The 18,527-nt window shown below is 43.9% G+C and overlaps 1 pseudogene; it reads left to right on the top strand.

Moving 5' to 3' along the window:
* The first annotated feature begins 9,667 nt into the window (after window positions 1-9,667).
* On the top strand, window positions 9,668-13,071 carry LOC101625961 (annotated as a pseudogene).
* The last annotated feature ends 5,456 nt before the right edge of the window (window positions 13,072-18,527 follow it).

Here is an 18,527-nt window from a genome sequence, read left to right on the forward strand (position 1 = left end):
CACACACACAACAACCACAAACAACAGATTTCTACTTTACTGCCCATGTAGGTGTGCATTTTAATATTATTTTCTTTCCTAGAAATAACTTTGGGGTTCAAAATGTGTGTTGTGTAATTGATTTGATAGTATATGCTCTTAAAAAATAAATGGCCATTTTATTTTAGATTCAAGTTAGCACACTATTTTTTCGCTTTGGCTATATTTACATGCAACCTTAAATGCTCAAGTATAACTCAGCCATTGCAACCTCTCAGCCACAGTATTTAATGGAGATGGTGTGTCCTGAATGGTGTAACTCATACGAGCTTGAACTTTCCATTTCTGCTCTCATTGTAGGTGTAACTACTAGTCTTAATGTCAGTTGACTCATGATTTCTACTGTCAGTCCAAGTGAATATTGTTTTAACTATCCTTAAATAACTAAATTGTACTGTGATTTTCCTAACCCGTTGCCTTTTTGGTACCAGAGCTACGTGGTTTGAATCCTGGCTACATGTTTTAAGTAAGAAAAAAAAATCGTATTTTTGCTTACTCAGATACAACACAACCTGTAAAAATATAATGAAAAAATTAAATTTTACATGTGCTGTAAAAGGGGTTATTTAAACAGAGTATTTGTTCAATTTCAATAAAGCTAAGTGTGCCACTGAACTTCTGTAAGAGTCTTTCCTTTTTTTCTTTAAACAAAGATAACATTCATAACATTTCACAAAGATGTGGATTCATAAATGAACGTTTACAATTTTTTAAAATCTATTCAAATATCAATTCATTTCCATAGAGAATAGTATCACAGAATGGCTAAAAGCGTGACTTTGGGAGACTGAAAGACGCGCCAGGCCACTGAGCAATAGTGATCTGAGGTAGGTTACCTGACTTTGCTGAGCAGTCCCTGCACCATCTTGTTTTAACAGGATGAAAAGAGATAAAATGCAAGTGAAGTCATTAGCTTGGTGTCTGACACATAGTATAGTCTCAACAACTAGTAGATTATAATAAATTCATGATATGTGAATACTACTGGTTATCTACAGAGCAAGAAGCCTCACAATGTCTAACCTTGACAAGATATGCATCACCTCTGTCTCATGATTCTTTCCTTCTCAAACAAATAAGCAATATCTTTGGTTGATCTCAATTCTCTTCCTCCCACTGAAAAAACAGTGATGCTGAGACCACAAAGCCTCCTAGGAATGGGCTTGACTCTACACGCATCCCAAATGAGCGCTGGGGCTGCGTGCGGCAGGTTAGGAAGGAACTAGCAGGGTCCCTAGGCTAATGAATCCTGTCTAAGCCATGTACATGCCACACAACTTTCTAGGGATGTGGCTCCCACATTGGAAAATTGTATAGATTTGATTCTAAAGTTAACTGCCAGCCACTGACATAGTGAATGATATCCTGGGATACAAGGCAGATTCTTAACTTTTCTCTAATTCTAGTCCACATTTACTTAAGATTCTTTGATTCAGGAGAGGTCTGCTGCGCCATGTGGGTCAACTCTGTGCAAGGATCGAACTTGTATGGAAGCTTCACAGTGCTGAGCTTTAATGCGTTGCGTCACCAGGGAGGGCCCAAATGCATTTTTAAAAAATAATAGATTCCCCTAAGCTGAAAGTAGTGTGTAGTTGGTGTTTTTAGACCACAAGCCCACATTTAGGAATACATTATCAATTTTGCATAAGTAATTAACACATAGGTGAATGTGCCTTCAAAAAAGAGAGCACAGTTCTGGGCACTCTTTGTGAGTTATGCAGTAGCCCAGCCTTCTGGTATGGCCTAGAGCTGGTGATGAAGGGGTCTTATGCTGAAGCCTCATCAAAAGGCCCAGGCCCACAAAAATGATAGAACCAAAGGCAAGGAGAACTTCATGTACAAGGCTGAGGACTAACCAAGACTTCATTAAGGTCAAAGGGCACTTGATTAATAATAATTGATAATCATTAAGATGCTACTCTTGCTTCCTGAGGAGAAAGATTTAGATGTGAGGCTGTGAGGCAGGGAGAAGAGATCAAAGGTGGGTAGTAGGTGGGTATAAATCATATCCTGTCACTGCTTTCAACCTCAAATAGCTTGTAATCTTACACTAAGAGTAAACGATGGGCACATGATCTACCTCCGTCCCCTCTCCCATTCTCACCTGCCACTCTGCCTCCAGGGACCATGGCCTGGACAGACATGCCAAACACCCTACTTCCAAGCCTTGGCACCTATTTTCTCTTCTTCCCTCAACTGGAGTTACCAAACATTCTGAGGCCAGATAGGACGGAGGTGACAGTCCTGTGAGGATGGCCTGTATTGAGACCAGAAACAAGCATTGGCAAGGACGGCTCATACACTGTTGGCAGCAATGCAGGTGGTGCAGCCTCTACGGAAAACAGCGTGCACAGTTTCTCTCAATGAAGCATTAAATGGTAAAGATAGCATATGACCCAGCAATTCCACTCCTAGCTATGTATTCAGAGTATAAAATGCCAATTTGAAAAGATATATGTATTTTCATGTTCCTTTAGCACTGTTTACAATCGCCAAGCCACAGAGACAAGCTTGGTGCCCAGGAAGGTGTGTGGTATATTTACAATGGGCTACTACTCAGCTATTTCAGAAAAAAAGACGAACTCTTGCCATTTGCCACAATATGAATTGAAATGGAGGGAATTATATGAAGTAAAACGAGTCAGAAGGACAAAGACAAAGACCGGTTGCGTTTGCTCATATGTGGAATACAGGGAACAAAACAAAGGAACAGACACAACCAAATCGAAATGATTCTGACTGCAGACATGAGGATAACAGAGGGGAGCAGAGGTGGAATGAAGGGGTAGAGGGCGTCCGGTAGACCGAGCGCAGAGGTGACGGGGGTCTGGCTGGTGGGCATGTTTGGGCACACCATTTGCAGAGGTGTGAAACTGTACTCCTATAGTACGTAACAGGCAATGAAAAAAATAGTCCAATCCCGCCAACTACTCAGGACAATTACTAGCCCATAACGAGTGTTCAACAATTATTGCTAGCAGTATTTTAGACCACAAACACACCATTTGTGAAATGAAATAATGAAAGCAGCATCAGAGAACGCTGAAAATAACTTACATGCAAGCTGACTGTTTTCACATCAGCCCTTTCTCTGTGCATAGTCTTTTTAGAGCATCAATGAACATTCAATTTAAGAGAGAAGGGCTGTAAGAGCAAAAGAGGTAAAAAAGAAAGCTTGCTTTTCCTTCTCCCTCGGGGCGAAAAATGTTAAAGAGCCACGGAGAAGCAGTATTATTTCTAAGAGCCATACTAGGAAAATGGAATTGCTTTTCTGAAAGAAAGCAGAAGATGAATACCTGGAGGGTCTAAATGTAATTATGGTATTGATCTCAGGAAAGCCCTGGGTGGATCTGATTTTTTTTTTTTTTTTTTTTTTTTTTTTTTTTTTTTTTGCTTTTTTTGATCCTCGGTGTCATTAAAATGGGCTCACATGTAAGGGTCTGTGGACCACAAAAATCTGAATATTGGACACCAAGACAGGCAAAGGTTCTGTCAAGTGCATCTGGGATACAGCTCTAACACTCAGGTTGTGCTACACTAGGTAGCAAATCTACCCAAAGACCCTGTGTCCTGGCTCCAGCCAGCCTGTGTGGTGACTGCCTGGTGACAGGGACACAAGCCTCGGAATTAAAAACACCTTCAGACTTGTTTTCTCTCTTCCTCTTGAGCCCCACCGGCCAGATGAATTTGCTCTCATTCCAGCCACTCCTCTTCTGCTTCTTTCTTCTCCAAGCCGCTCTGAGTTCTGCAACAGCAGTCATTTCATCCACTAAGTTGAACAAATACAACATTTGTTTGACTTTAGTTTTAAAAATATTTCTAATATTTGAGGGTGGATCTTTTCTATACAAATGATGCTGCCTTTTCACCTGAACTGGCTCTGTTAGTAGACATCATACATGTTTATTTATTTTTATTTTATTATTGAGATGTTTCAAGAAACTCTCCTCCGGTGCTCCAGAGAGCTTCCCCAGGGCACATCCCCACCTACAGTCGATGAGGGGCCCTCTTTCTCCACATCCTTCCCAACACCCAGTGTCCCTGGTCCTCAATGTAGACCATTCTCACAGATGCGAGGTATTAACTTGTAGTCTTGACTGCGCTTCCAGAATAAGAAGCGATGATGGGCATTTTCTCAGGTTCCTGCTGGCCATTTGTATGTCTTCTTTGCAGAAGTCTGTGCTGACCATCTGCCCCCTTTTCTATAGGGTTATGTGTAAGTGTAGTGGGGGGGAGGTTGTTGCAACCCTCTGTTTTCTGGGAGCCTATGGCTATCTCCCAACACAATTAAAACCTGAGACTGATGACTGGAGACTGGGTTTTTAATAAGTTGTCTTAGCAACTCATTATGAACATACTAGGGGTCCTTTAATCTGGTTGTGGTGAAGGGCAAGTGGGAAATGTAGGTGAGACCTTTGAGATCTTTTGGCGATCGTTGATTCTGTGGTTCTATTTTATCAAACCATTCAGCCAAAACTCAGCTTTCCTAATTAATTCCTTCATAGTGAGACTATGCCAGCTGCAGATAGTTCAAAATTGTTGGATCTTATTCTGGAATGGGAATGAGAAATGAAAGAAGAGAGAGAAGCAGGGATGGAAGTATAAAGTCATACAGGATTTCTCTCGTAAATAACAGTACACCATTAGAGGGTTTTAAGCAGAGGACAGACAAAATCAATTTGCATTTCAGAACTTAATTTTGACCATAGGGTACAGAAGAAATTTGAGGAACATGAAAGGGGTGTTCTCTACAGTTTTTAAATTAAATACTCCTGGTGAAACTCAGCAAGATCCATCTACTGCTGAACACAATTTGAGCCAAGAACTTCTAGTCTGGTCAAAGAAAAAAAAATCGACTTTATAAACATGGGTAGAAATTATTACCAGTTAAATTCATCAAAATTTACCAGGTTATTTATCATCCAAAATCTCAGCAACATGCTGATTCCAGTTACAGTCAAGAGTTTAACAGAGTACTTACAGCTAGAGTGTCTTCACAGCTAACACAGGTATTAGCATCAGAGAGACCCAAGTTCAAACCTCACCTGCAGGCACCCTCTCCCCCCCACCACCCCGTTGCTTTCCTTCGATGTGTTAGTCTAGTCTTGCCAATCGTTCCTTTCCCTGCCTGTAATGGAAATAATGATGGCAGTCCCTAATTTGCAACACCATTAGGTGGCGCACACGTGAACAATCAGAACCTATCAGAGTCAACTGTGGTCAAGGCTCCACAGTTCCCAGAAGAGTGGCTGAATCTGGGAAGCCTGAAGGTGTTTTCCTGCCCCCTCTTCTTTCCTTTCTCTTGGGGAATGGATGATCCTCCAAAACTGTATGTTGTGCTCTGGTCCTGCTGTATGTTCTCAGCATTGTGGAAATGTTTTCCAAGGAGAAAGGTTTTCAGCATTTATTTTCAGGGAAAGCCCACTGTGTTCCAGCACAATCTATGGCTTAAGAGGTAAATCTGACTGATTCTAAAGAGCAGTATTTCTTACCGAGCTAACACTGGTTTATGCCTTTGTGGTTTTGAGGTAGGATCTCCACATTGAGGTGCTGTTACCCTACCACCACCCAACACCCACAGTCCACCACTCTAGCCTGCTGTGCCCACCCCCACTTAGTTCTTGCCCCTCTCCCTCGGCCTGCATGAGCCTCAGTACTGCAGTTACATTCCTAAGGCTTGTTGTTGGGTTGGCTTATCTGACCCTCTGTCTTGTTTCTCTATATTCCACATGCAAGTGACCCCATCTGGTGTTTGTCTTTCTCCTTCTGCCTTATTCCACTTAGCGTCATCCTCTCCAGCTCCATCCATGTTGTCACAATGGCAAGAGGTCATGTATCTGTTTTTTGTTTTGTTTTGTTTTGTTTTTTTTAGCTCAGTGGCATTCCACTGTGCATGTATATCAAATCTCCCAGATCCACTCACCTATCTTTGGGTATTAGGTTGTTTCAAAAGCTTGGCTATTGGAAATAAACGTAAGTGCACATTTCCCCTCAAATTAGTGCTTTTGTATTCTTCAGGTAGATACCTAGAGTGGAAACAATGGGTCATATGATATTCATTTTTTTATATTTAAAAAAATTCCATACTGTTTCTCAAAGGACTGCAGTCTACACTCCCACCAACAATGCAAGAGAGTTAGCTTTTTCTCCACATCCTCACCAACACTTGTTTTTGAGAGGGTTGTTCTCAGGGTTTGATGTGCATTTCCCTGATGATAAGTGATGATGATATTTTTTTCATGTGCTGTTGGCCATCTGTGCATCTTCTTTGGAGATATGCCTATTTAGTTCTTTGGACTATTTTTTAATTGAGTTAATTTGCTTTATTTTTGTTGAGTTGTTTGAGTTCTTTGGAGATCTTGGACATTAGCCCCTCTTAGGTTGGATGGCATTCTTGCATGCAGTATTTTAAAGCCTGCTCACTCTTAGATGTAAATGACATTTTCAATATCAGACATTTTTACAATAAAATTGACCCAGGAATACTATACAGGATGTGGCCTTGGTTGATGTTTTCTCAGGAAAACACTTTTGATTTTTCATATACAAATTTTACTCTAGTACTTTTCAGGGGAATAAAGGTTATATTAAAATTTACCTTTATGCCTTTTTTTAAAAAAAATCTGTATTTTTAAAAGCAGATCATGTGAGAAAACATATAATTTTATCCTAAATACAACTGACATTTAGAATAAATCAAGTTTAGATGCATCAGAGGCATACACAGTTATTTTCAGTGCCCCAGAGTATAAATGGAGGGACTGATGGTTAGGATGTTGCTGGCACTAAGAAAAACATCCCAGTAGATAAAGCAACTGCTTGCTAATAACCGTATTATTTGACACCAAGAAAGAGATATTTTAAACTTTTTGCCTCATGATAATTCGTTCTTTACATGTGGGCATTTTAGTGTTTTAGTTGGTTGAGGGGGGCAAGGCTGATTTGTAACACATAGTAATTTTTTTCCCATTTAAGATAATTGTATGAGTAGACTAAGAAGATAAGGAATGTGTGAGTGGACTATAACTTCTGTCTTGCCATCTCTCTGGCTCTTACTGCTTACTTGTTCTGAAGAAGCAAGCCACCAAGTTTTGAGCTGTCCTATAGAAGCCTACATGACAAAGAACTGAGTGGGTCCTCTGACCAACACCCAGCAAGGAAATGAAGTCTCCAGGCCTGGGAGACCACAAGGAACTAAACTCTGGTACAAGCCATATACATGAGTTTAGAAGCAAATCTTCCACCAGTTGAACCTTGAGTTGACTGCCATCCTGGCCAATGCTTTGGTTTCAGCCTTGTGAGAGACTGAGGCAGGGAGCCCAGTTAAGCCATACACAGATTGCTGATCACTGAAGCTGCAACAAGGGATGTCTGTTGTATTAAGCCACTAAGTTCTTATGCAATCAGATGTGAAGCAAGAGACAATCCACTCAGCAAAGGTAGGGTGGTGAAGGAATGCATACATGACTTAACTATTCACCCAATTGCTCACCTGACTCGGATCCTTAGGTACTGACATCCAGGAAATGGACCAAGGCTTTCTGAAAATGCTCTGGTATTTGTGGGAAAGTAAATAGGGTGTGTGCCAACTGGGTGACACCAGTTTAAGCCAAGCCTAAGTTGAGAGAACCATTACCTGAGGTCATTAGTCAATGCTCTCACTTTATAGAAATGGAAATAGAGGCCCAGAAGAACTAACCAAAGACATATCATGTAAGAACCCAGGGCCTGATTCCCACTCGGGTTTTCTCACAGATTCCCTTGGGAGTGTTAAGAGGACAGGGCCATCCAAAGGACTAAAAGAACCTTGAGTGCAGAAAGTAAGGCTCAAGCAGGCCTCGGGGAGGAGCAGTCAGGGAAGACATTCCCAGGGAGGGAGCCACCTGACATAACAATGGTGATGGGACCACACCTGCTTTAGGGTGCTGAGAGTCAAATCTCCAAGGCCTGAAACTTAAAGCTTAATCACCTTGAAGCTCAAATGGAAGGTGAAGATAGGGAGGCCCTGGGAAGAAATGATGCCAACAAGAGAGGTCAGCAGAGAAAGGAGGGCATGTCTTGTCAGACAGACACACCATTTGCATGAGACTTCTTGGCAGACAGCCGGAGTGAATCCAGAAACAAGAAAAAGGGGTGGGCAGGTCAGCGCGGTGGGCAATGCAATTTGATAAACTTGCTAGGCTCATACACTTGAGGCAGAAGGAAAGAAGTGCTTATCCCAGTAGGTAAAGGGCTCGGATCTGTGCTGAGTGTATGGCAAACCCTCACCTGCATCTTGGGGGCACGCGTGTCACACATTAAATGACCACATAGCTGTCAGATATGAGTATGTGGTATTCAGTCAACACAGCCCTGGACAGACTAACAAAGCTTTGAGAACTACATACAAAATAAGCTCATAATTATTAAGAAAGTGTCGCTTTCTCTCTCTAAAAATTGGTTCTTTAAATATTGGTTCTTCAGACCAGATTTGAAGAATGTAGAATGTGAACAGCCTGTCATATGTGGTTTGGTAGATTCTGGAATAATCTCCTGACTCCTGACCCAGACACTGGGGCGCCAAAGAGGAGACAAAAGGATAGTGGGCTGGAGTCACAAGCCTGGTTCCAGTCCAGCGTGACTGAACCTCTCTGCACTTCATTTTCTTCAGCTGCTCAAGGGAGATAATCAAAGCGACCCACCCTATGTCACAAAGCTTCTGTGAGGGCTGAAGTCTGAAATGCATAAAAGAGCTGTACAAATGTCTGGCTATATATAAAACATTTCCACTAAATTTTCCATGGTGACCATGAAAAGGACTTTTTTTCACTCTGTAATGGCTTCCTTCACAAAGAACAAAGAGGTTCAAAGGCTAAATTACATAAAATTACATCACATTGTTATAGCACATGCAATAAATAAAAGAGTGGCAAAGATGATTCACAAAAAAATAACTGGATTAAGGCACTGCACCCTGGAGCCTTAATTCCTGTGACAGCAGCTGGCCAGGAGAGGCAGGGCAGAAAGCCTTCACGTTTTCTACATGGACAAAGTGCCAGAATCCAAATGATGGAAGCAGGAGGGAATGTGGCACGAGCTGATCAGTGAATGTAACCCCACCTGCGGGAGCAGGCACGTCCCCACATCTCACAGGTGCAACACAATAGAAGCATGCCACTCGCCACGCCAAACCCAAGTGGGCATTTTTTTTTTAAGATTTATTTATTTATTTGTACATACAGAACTGGGGCACAGGCCAGAGGTGCAGGGGCGGCGAGAAACTTCACCAGAGACAGAGTGGGGAGCAGAACAGGCAGATCGATGAAATACACTGCTGAGGGGAGCAGCGGGCGGGTCAGGAGAGTTCTGCCACGCCATATGGTCACCTCCGGGGCAGGCGGGAATCGAACTCATGCGGAAGTGGTTTCAGCTTCTCAGTGCAGTGCTCTAACCCGCTGCGCCACCAGGGAGGGCCCCCAAGTGGGCATTTTTGACCAGGGGATAGCTTTCCTCTCTTCCAAGCAGTGATCTGAGACCTGGGCCTTGCTGTTTCACCACCACCATGAGCTCAGAGGGCCAGGCTGAATCCCCATGTGTGGCGTGCAGAGCAAAACACGAGGAAGGGACACATGCTTTCAGCCACGGAGACATGGGCCTGACCTCACTTGCTCACACTCCAAGGGTGAGGGTCTGTCCCAAGGTCCCACTGGATTCAAGAGGGAGAGAGAATGTAGTTCCTGATTTGCTGGCAACAAGTCCACACTATGAAAGGAGAACCCACATCTTGGGGAACAGGAGCCATCTCTGCTCACCTGAGATGACAGAGCTCTTCCACTGTGCATCTTTTCCTGTCTCTAGTATTCTAGTAGACACATACATCAAGGGTTTTTATAGCTAGAAATATCACCAACAAAGCAGCCGGCATTGCTGCAAAGGTTTTGTCATGCTTCCTGAAATCACATGAAAAGTTAACCCTATGAACCCTCAGTGTCTTCATCAGCAGTGTAAGTGCAACAAAAAGATCTGGATGGGATTTTGTGGAGATTCACTGAGAAGGCCTGAAAAGTGCTTCACCCATAAAAGGCACTCTCAAAATAGTGTCCTCGCAGCATTTACCAAAGTTGAACACACACATCCCCCAAAGCCCAGCAGTTCCACGTGCAGCAACACACTCAGCATACACATATTTACAGCAAGCCAAGTACTAGTCCGTTCAGTCTGTTCATAAAAGCTGAAAAGAAAAGCAAAACACATGCCCACCTATAACAGAATGGGCAGACAGTGGCTTCTCGCACATGCAATGTTCCGCTGCAATGAAAATGAATGAACTATGGCTACACGCCCAGCTGGGATGCATCACACACACCCCAAGTGAAAGATACATGAGATTACCCACTGTGTGATTCCATTGATCTAAGTTCCAAACAAAATTAACCCATGCAGTTAGAAGTGAGAGTGATGTTACCCTTGGAAGGAGCTCTTGGTTGGCAATAGACATGAGAACAGCTGGTGGGATAGAGGGTATTATCTTTGAGAATGGGGGTGCCATTACCTTTTGGAATGGGAGGTGCTGCTTACAGAGTGCACACAGCTTGTAAAAATGCATTAAGCAAGACATTTAGAGCAATACAAAATTTTGAAAGTCATATCATTCCCTTGAGAGATTCCCAAATTGCTTCAATATTGCTCAGTGCCACAAGCCTTTGAAAGGGGGAAAAGGGAAACGCAGCAGGAGGGGAGACACAGCAAAGTAAGTCATAAAGAGCGAGGACCGTGAGCGTGCAGAATAAGGATGCAGGCTGCCAGGAACCAGACTCCGACTGCTTTTAGCGTCATGCCATTTCCTGCAATATGCCCCAAATCCCTGACAAAACATAAGGGTCCAGGACACTTTTTTGAGGTGACACTGGCATTCTTATTTGGGCTAACTCTTAGTGCTGCTAAAAAGACAAGTCTTCCCTATGGGCAATCCACTCCATGTCCTTCCGATCAGAATGTCTTTTTGTTCCATAGGCCTCCCTGTCATTTCTGTCATTGTGATTCTTCCTGTACTCGGTAAAGCACTACTCAGCTATTAAAAAGATGATACTCTGCCTTTGGAACAAACTGGGTGGTGCTTGAGTAAAGAAGCTAGGAGAAGGGGAAAGTGAAAGACACATACAGGATGATTTCATTTCTTTGTGGAACATAAATAACACAAATATACACTGGCAAATAACAGCAAAAGTAATTGTTAGACTGAAAAATATTCAGGTTACCAGAGGGAACAAGAGGGCCTTGGGAAACAGGGAGGAAAGGGACAAGGCGTTGGCGCAGGAGGCGAAGTGACAGGTGAGTGAAGCATGTGCACATACGGAGCAGTAAAAATATAACCCCAAACTTTTTATAGACACGTGAATGACTCCCAGAGTGATTTTTAAAAATGGGCAGAAGATCTAAATAGACATTTTCCTAAGAAGAACCACACGGAGCGGACAGGTGCGTTAAAAGCAGCTCAGCTTACTCGGTGGAGGTGCGCCTCCTGCAGCTCCACCCAGTAGGTTGGTCCCCTCGCTTCTTCCACATTCGTTCCTTCATTTGCTCTCCCTGCTCCTTAGCCTTCTTAGTCCTTCTAGTGCCTCATCCCACTGACTACCTGAGGAGATCTGATGGGATCTGGTGAAACTCAGCCCACACTCCTGCCGAGGTGGTCAGAGCCATTTTGGAACCTGAAAGAGGTTGCAGGGGAGGGAAAAGCAGCAAAAGGGGGATCATTCAAAATATGGAAAAATTCCCTTGAGAACTGAATCACAGCCATGTCCCAGGGCAAGGACACGTCTGGTGTGGCAGACAAGCAAATTACTCAGATATGAAGGTACTGTGTGAAAGGCCCCAGATATTGCAAGTGGTCACTTTGAAATTAAAATAAGGGCAGGGATAATTTTCTTCCAGAAATTTCTTCAAATTGGCAAGAATCACTTCTAAAGTAAAATATATATATATAATCCCAAACTTTTTACAGACACATGAATGATTGCCAGAGTATTGATAGTAGTGAAAAAATTCTATAAGCTTCTTAAAATGAGACCGAGGCATTTTTCCAGTACTTTGCTTCAAACAGACTCCATAACTGATTAAGCTATTCCGTCAATGGTCTTTCTGCCCTCCTCGCTTGTTCTTCAGCCAAAACTGTCAGATGTGTTTGATTTATGTCCTGAGTAGTTTCAGCAGTTTCAAGTTACTGTTTGACTATTGCTAAACACAGCCATTCGTTTTTACCTTTATTAAAAGCGTTAGCAATCTTTTACCTCAGCTGTTTTCATGTCACAATGGAACCACTTTTCTAAATGAAGACATTAGAATAAGACAGAGGTTTTAGTTTTTTCCTTTTTTTTTTTTTTCTGGGAGTTTCCCAGCTGGTAGTATTGAGATTGCTATGTGTCACTGTATGTGCTGGTGTTTGCAAATGCTCTTCAAACAAGGTATAATTGCTCAAACTCCTGTTTCCATGTTGAGAAACTTAACCAGCAGCCTCTAACCAAACTGACAGGCATGTGTACTGATAAAGGGCACATTTATGCAAACATTGAGAAGGGACAGAGTGGAGGAAGAGGAAAAGGAAGATGGAAACTTTGCTGGCTCAGAGAAGGATGAAGACTCATTGAATTTGCATTACTGCAACGGTCCTCCCAAGAATGAGATACGGATGGACACATCGATGAAGATGAAACCCCACAGGAGAATGGCCATGCCTCAGTGATTTCCCTACAGGTCATTCAGTCTTCAACTTCCCCACAGATTGATGTTCTTTCAAGTTCACTTGAGGCAGAACAAATTATTAAAAGAGACGGGCTGCAAGGAGAGCAAAAGTAATGAAAAGCACTCCCGTAACTGAAGACGAAGTGGGAGAGTCCGAGTTATCAGCAAGCAGCTACAGAGGGATGGTCTGAGGAAAAATGGTCTTCTGACAAATGCCCTGACCTGTGACTTCAAGTTTGGGCCCGGAAAAGCAGAACTTCCAGACCCATGACTGAGAATGACGACACGGATGCAAGCAGCATGGCCATTTCCTAACAGCTGTGGAATGTTAGGGGCTACATCTCTAATACAGTTTGGAGTGAACTGTAACAATAAAGAACTGTAATTTATGTGGTAAAATGACTGGAAGCAGATGGGTGGGACTCCACTGTGAAAAAACAAGAATGTTGTGTTGGGCTGTGCTGAACATTATTTCTTTATAAATAAATGAGGAGTTTGAGCCAACAGTGACTTTCTTCATCACTGCAGCTTTTCACTGACTAGCAAAGTGGTAATGTAACAAATGATACTCTCTCATTTAATATTAATTTAGTAATATTTTGTAAAGTTTCTGTCTTAAAATGCCCAGTTCTTTGGAAAAAAAAAGGGGGGTGGGGGTGGCTACACTGTTTTTGCTTTCAGCTTCACATCTTTTTTTGTATAATGGAAATTTTTTTAAAGATTTATTTATGTGTGTATACAGAACTGGGGCACAGGCCAGAGGTGCAGGGGCAGTGAGAGGCTTCACCAGAGACAGAGTGGGGAGCAGAACAGGCAGATCGACAAAGTACACTACCGAGGGGAACAGCGGGCGGGTCAGGAGAGGTCTGGCGGGGTTGGGGGTGTAGGTGATAGACTAGAAGCATGATTGTGAGGTCTGGCCAATGACTGACTTCCAGAGGACTAACAATTACCTCAAGGAAAGTGGGCCATCTTAGGCCTGTGTCTCTTCCCTTTCCAGAACAGTAACCACGGGTTTTATAGAACAGGCAGCAACATTTCAGGCTCTAAGAGTATGTCCTGATTGTGGCTGTAAGTGGAAGGAAAGTGTCATGGGCAAGGCGGTCAGCAGGAGGCCACTCCCGAGGTGCAGAGAGCCTGAGGTGGAAGGAGAAAGCCAGCAGTTGGTGTGGAAGGAAAAAGGGGTCATGCTGGAGCTATGAGGTACACGGGACTTAGGAAGTGGACCCACTGTGGTCAAAAAGACTAGATGAGCTGGGAAGGGCAACTGGTGGCTGGCAACTCACAGGGAACACACTTGAAACAGGTTTCAGGCAGGCCCCATCCTTGCAGGGGAAGACAAGAGCTAGCTTCCTGAGAAGCAGGAGAGGAGGCAGGGTGCAAGTGTGCCCGCTGTAGGTGGTGGCAGAGAAAGAGAGCACGCTGAGAAGGCTTGAAAGCAGGCCTGGGGGACCGGGTCCTAACGTGAGAAGAAGGCCATGTTGGATGGCACCGTCTCCGTGGAGGGAGGAGGCCCTGTGGTGCACACGCTTAACCAGAGCGTGTCAGGGCACTGCACTGGTCTGTGTTTGCAGGGGCAAGGTGCTGGAGGCTGCTTCTCCCTGCAGGGCCAGTGTGCCTGCCGAAAAGGGCCCAGCAGACAGTGGCTGCAGGCCTTTCCTATTCCCTTCACCTTGGCATTTTCAGAGTGCAGGCGCCTACCGGAGGGCGTGAATGGTCCCTGAAAGCACAGTAGCCCCCCCCACCCCCCGCCAGTCCTCCATGCAAAATGCCAGCTAAGTCCTCTGGCTGGTGCAGGAAAAACCGTGATTTAGTGCCAGATCTTTTCAGAAAATATCAACAGCAGACTCAATAAATCCTTATAAAATCAAATATTCTTATGGCTCACAACTACTGAAATTACAGTCAATTTGCCCCCTCATTCCAGGCTTGGCTCCTTTCAATTCCTTTTCCAAAATGTAGCCAGGAAGATATATTCTAAGTGAATTTTAAGTTTCCACAGCTTTAACTCTTTAATGGTTTCTCAATGTAAAATCCAATTTGAATTTGAACACAGCTTGCAGGGCAGTGACCAATGCAGCACGGGCCTACTCTTCTGGCATCTGTTTAGATGACTGTCTCCTCTGAAGCCATGGATTTCAAAGGCTGTATCCAGCTTGGCAAGGTGGACTGGTACTCGACTGCTAGGCTTCCTGTAAGCCATATTTGATGCCCCCCTTGCAGGTTTCCAAAGTCCAATTCCATTGTCCTAGGACCCAAGTTCACCCCTAGGCAGCAACACGGTTCACCAAAGCCACACGAGGCTGCCCACGGCCACACCATATACAAGAGCACCAATGGGAAACTGCCCAGGTCACCCGCGTTAACGTGAGCAGATGTAGTAGTTATCTTCTTAAAAGGGAACACTATACAGCCACGAGACAGCGGCAGCCATAGCTACATGAGAGAACAAGAATGATTCTCACAGCCATGACATCGGGGAGGGAGGAAAGCCAGGCAATTTCATTACACTGCACATGCATATTATACATATTATACTAGCCCACGTCTAGAGGGTAGAAACATAGAACTAAACTATGTTGTTACAAGTCAGGACTAGGTTACCCTTACAGAGAAAAAGGGCAGGTTTCTCTCTGGAGCAGAACACCAGGGGTTTCTGGGAGGCGGGTAATCCCACTTCTTGGTCTGAACAATAGCTGTAAGGGCGTTCACTTTGTGAAGATTTGCCAAGCAACACGTTTAAGTTTTACACACTTTTTTCATTTAAACCACAACAGTTTATGCTTCAGAACTGTTTCTTCTTTCATATTTCCTTTTTGCCTAAATAATTCCTGCTGTTCCTATTTTCAGTATCACTTCTTTCAGAAGCCCTATCCTGACCCCTCGACTCTCAGCTCACTGCTGTGTGCCCAAGGCTCCCTGTTGCTAACTATCTGAACAACTTTCCGCATTTAATTACAATTACTTGTTGCTTCAAGTTTTGCAAATTGGCTTTATTTATCTTTCCCGGCACACTGTGAAAGTGTGCGGATTTTAAGAGACAGCATACGAAAGGAGTAAGATTTAATATGCTCTCCTAAGTGTAGGATATCAGACACAGTGCAGTGCAAAAGGTAGAAAGCTAAACAAGTCATTTAGAGCTTTGCAAAAAATTAGCACATATTTAGCAACGTAAAACAGCACACGTTTACTCTGTGACGATTCCCGTGCCTCAGAAGTCCAGGTACAGACCATCTGGGCCCTCTGTCTCAGGGTATCAGAAGGCTACAATCAAGGGCTTCATTCCTTCCAGGAACCTCAGGGTCCTGCCCTGTTCGCACAGCTGTGGGTGGAATTCAGCTGCTTGCCATGAGAGGACTGAGATTCCCCATTTTCTTGCTGCCGGTCAAGGGCCCATCTCTATTCCTAGAGTCCACCCACCTTTCTTATCATGGACCTTCTAACAGGCTCTTGGGAAAGCAACTTTTTCAAGCCCAGTAATGGGTTAGGGGGGACTCATATAATGTAAAAGAATCATGAAAATGAATCCCATCACCTTTGATGGAACAGAAACTAATCAAGGGGTGATATCCATCACCGTTGCCATATTCTGTTGGCTAGAAGTGAGCTGTAGGTTTGGCCCACCTTCGAGGTTATACCTCATTGTGGGTCACCTCAGAATTCTGCTTGGCATAAAAGAGGAGTATTTGGAGGCTAGACATTTCACCAGCCGCCCTAGAATCCCACAACACACGTGTGAGACTCAGCTTCCAAGAGCGTACCCAAAGATGACACCCGTAGGTAACCCCTCCCACACTGGATCAGTTGGTCTATGTGAACAAGAGGCTGGCAGAAGTGGTGACAAAGCAGGTTCCACATCTGTGCCACCCATTCTCAGGGAAAATGGCCATGATGCCACGAGGACACTAAAACAGTCCCTCAGAGAGGCCCACTGGCAAGCAGCGAGATGTCCTGCCAAGGAGACATCACATAGGGACAGAATGTCAGTTAAGTTTGAATTCCAGATAAACAATGACAGCTTCATATAAGACAGCTCAAATTTTGTATGTGACATGCACACTACAAAGCTATCCAGTGCTTATCTGAAATTCAAATTTAAGTGGGCACCCAGGGTTTTAGTTTGGGAGTTGTTTTGTTTTCGAGGTCTGTTAACCCTATCTGCCAATAGACACGTGAAGGACGCAGATTCCTGCTCAGTGTCAGTCAAATCTTCACCTGGCCGCCGCCTCAACTGGTATCTCGATTGTAACCTCACAAGAGACCTTGAATCCTAACCTCCTGGCTAAGCTGCGCCTGGATTTCTCACCCCCAGAAACTGCAGCTTGTTCAAGCTTGCTATTTAAAGCCACTAAGCTGGAGAGCAATTGGTTACACAGTAAGTGATGACTCAGACAAGAGGTCTACACATTACCGGGGCCAACCAGTCTCTCTTTCCTGAGCCATAACAATGGAGAATGGTTCCATCAGGCAGGAAGCAAGCCCCTTCTCTAAGTGAAGGATAAGAAGATAACTAAGAAATGACAGTGAAATTTGTCATTTATTAATGAATGCCTCAGATTCTAGTTGACTGAATTAAATCTGTCAAATAGGACTTCTTTGTTAGGGAAGGCAGAAGGAATTTTTGTTGTTCTTACCACTGAAGTTAGTAACAGCAGCTTCAGCATAACAAAGCATGACAGCTAGAAAATGCTGCTGACTGGAAAATGATGCCTGCCTGCTGTGACTCTGAGGCCCTCCAGCTCCTCAAGGACAGGGGACAGCAACTGCACACCAGGCCACTGAGAGACCTGCTGATGACCACTCTGCTACCAGAGGAGCAGAAGGACGCTTTACAGTGATTTACATGTCATTAAACATGTAGCTGGAGAGAAGGGAGAACATGGGGAGTCATGGGATTTTGAGAGCCATGGTTCTCAAACAGGGGTGATTTCCCTCCTAAAGGACACTTGGCAGTGTCTGTATCTCTAGTTGTTGAAGCTGAGTAGAAGGAGGTTACTGGCATCCCGTGGGTGAAGGTCAGGGAGCTGCCCAATATCCAACAATGCACAGGACACCCCACGGCACAGCATGACCCTAAAGTCACCAGTGCCAACATGAAATCCTGCTCAGAGAGATACGAATGCTATTTGGAAATGTCTGCTGTGAGACAGTTCACTGACCCAGGCCACACTCATTCTCTCTCCATGCATATATTCATGCATTCTTCATTCAATAAACTTTTATTGACAGCTTCGCTGGGCCAGGTGCCTTGGGAAGAGCTAAAAACTGGTGTGTGCAAGAAATTCATTTAGCCATTAAATGAACTAGTAAGCACCTGCAAGTGATATGGGCGATGAACCAAATACATGTTCTTCCCTCAAAAACAAAGCCAGGACCTCCCTGGTGGCGCAACAGGTAAGGACGCAAGCACTGCAAGTTGGCTGCAGCTGCTTCAGTGTGAGTTCGATCCCCGGCCCCAGATCTGATCCACAGGGCGTGGCAGACCTCTCCTGGCCTTCCTGCTGCTCCCCTCAGCAGTGTACTTTTGCTCCCCACTCTGTCTCTGGTCATCCTCTCACCACCCCTGCACCTCTGGCTTGTACCCCAGTTCTGTATGCATAAATAAATCTAAAAAAAGGGGGAAAGCTTCAAATTTAAAAAACAAATAAATAAAATAAAGCCAAAAAATTGAGTCAATACTAATGCAAATAGGCAAAAAGGAAACAGTAAAAAAGGAAGCAAAGCCTTGCTGACCCAACAATCAAAGCTTTGTGGAATTATACTAATGGGCA

Source organism: Condylura cristata, unplaced genomic scaffold, assembly GCF_000260355.1.
Source record: "Condylura cristata isolate star-nosed mole 26May11 unplaced genomic scaffold, ConCri1.0 scaffold00027, whole genome shotgun sequence".
NCBI lineage: Eukaryota > Metazoa > Chordata > Mammalia > Eulipotyphla > Talpidae > Condylura > Condylura cristata.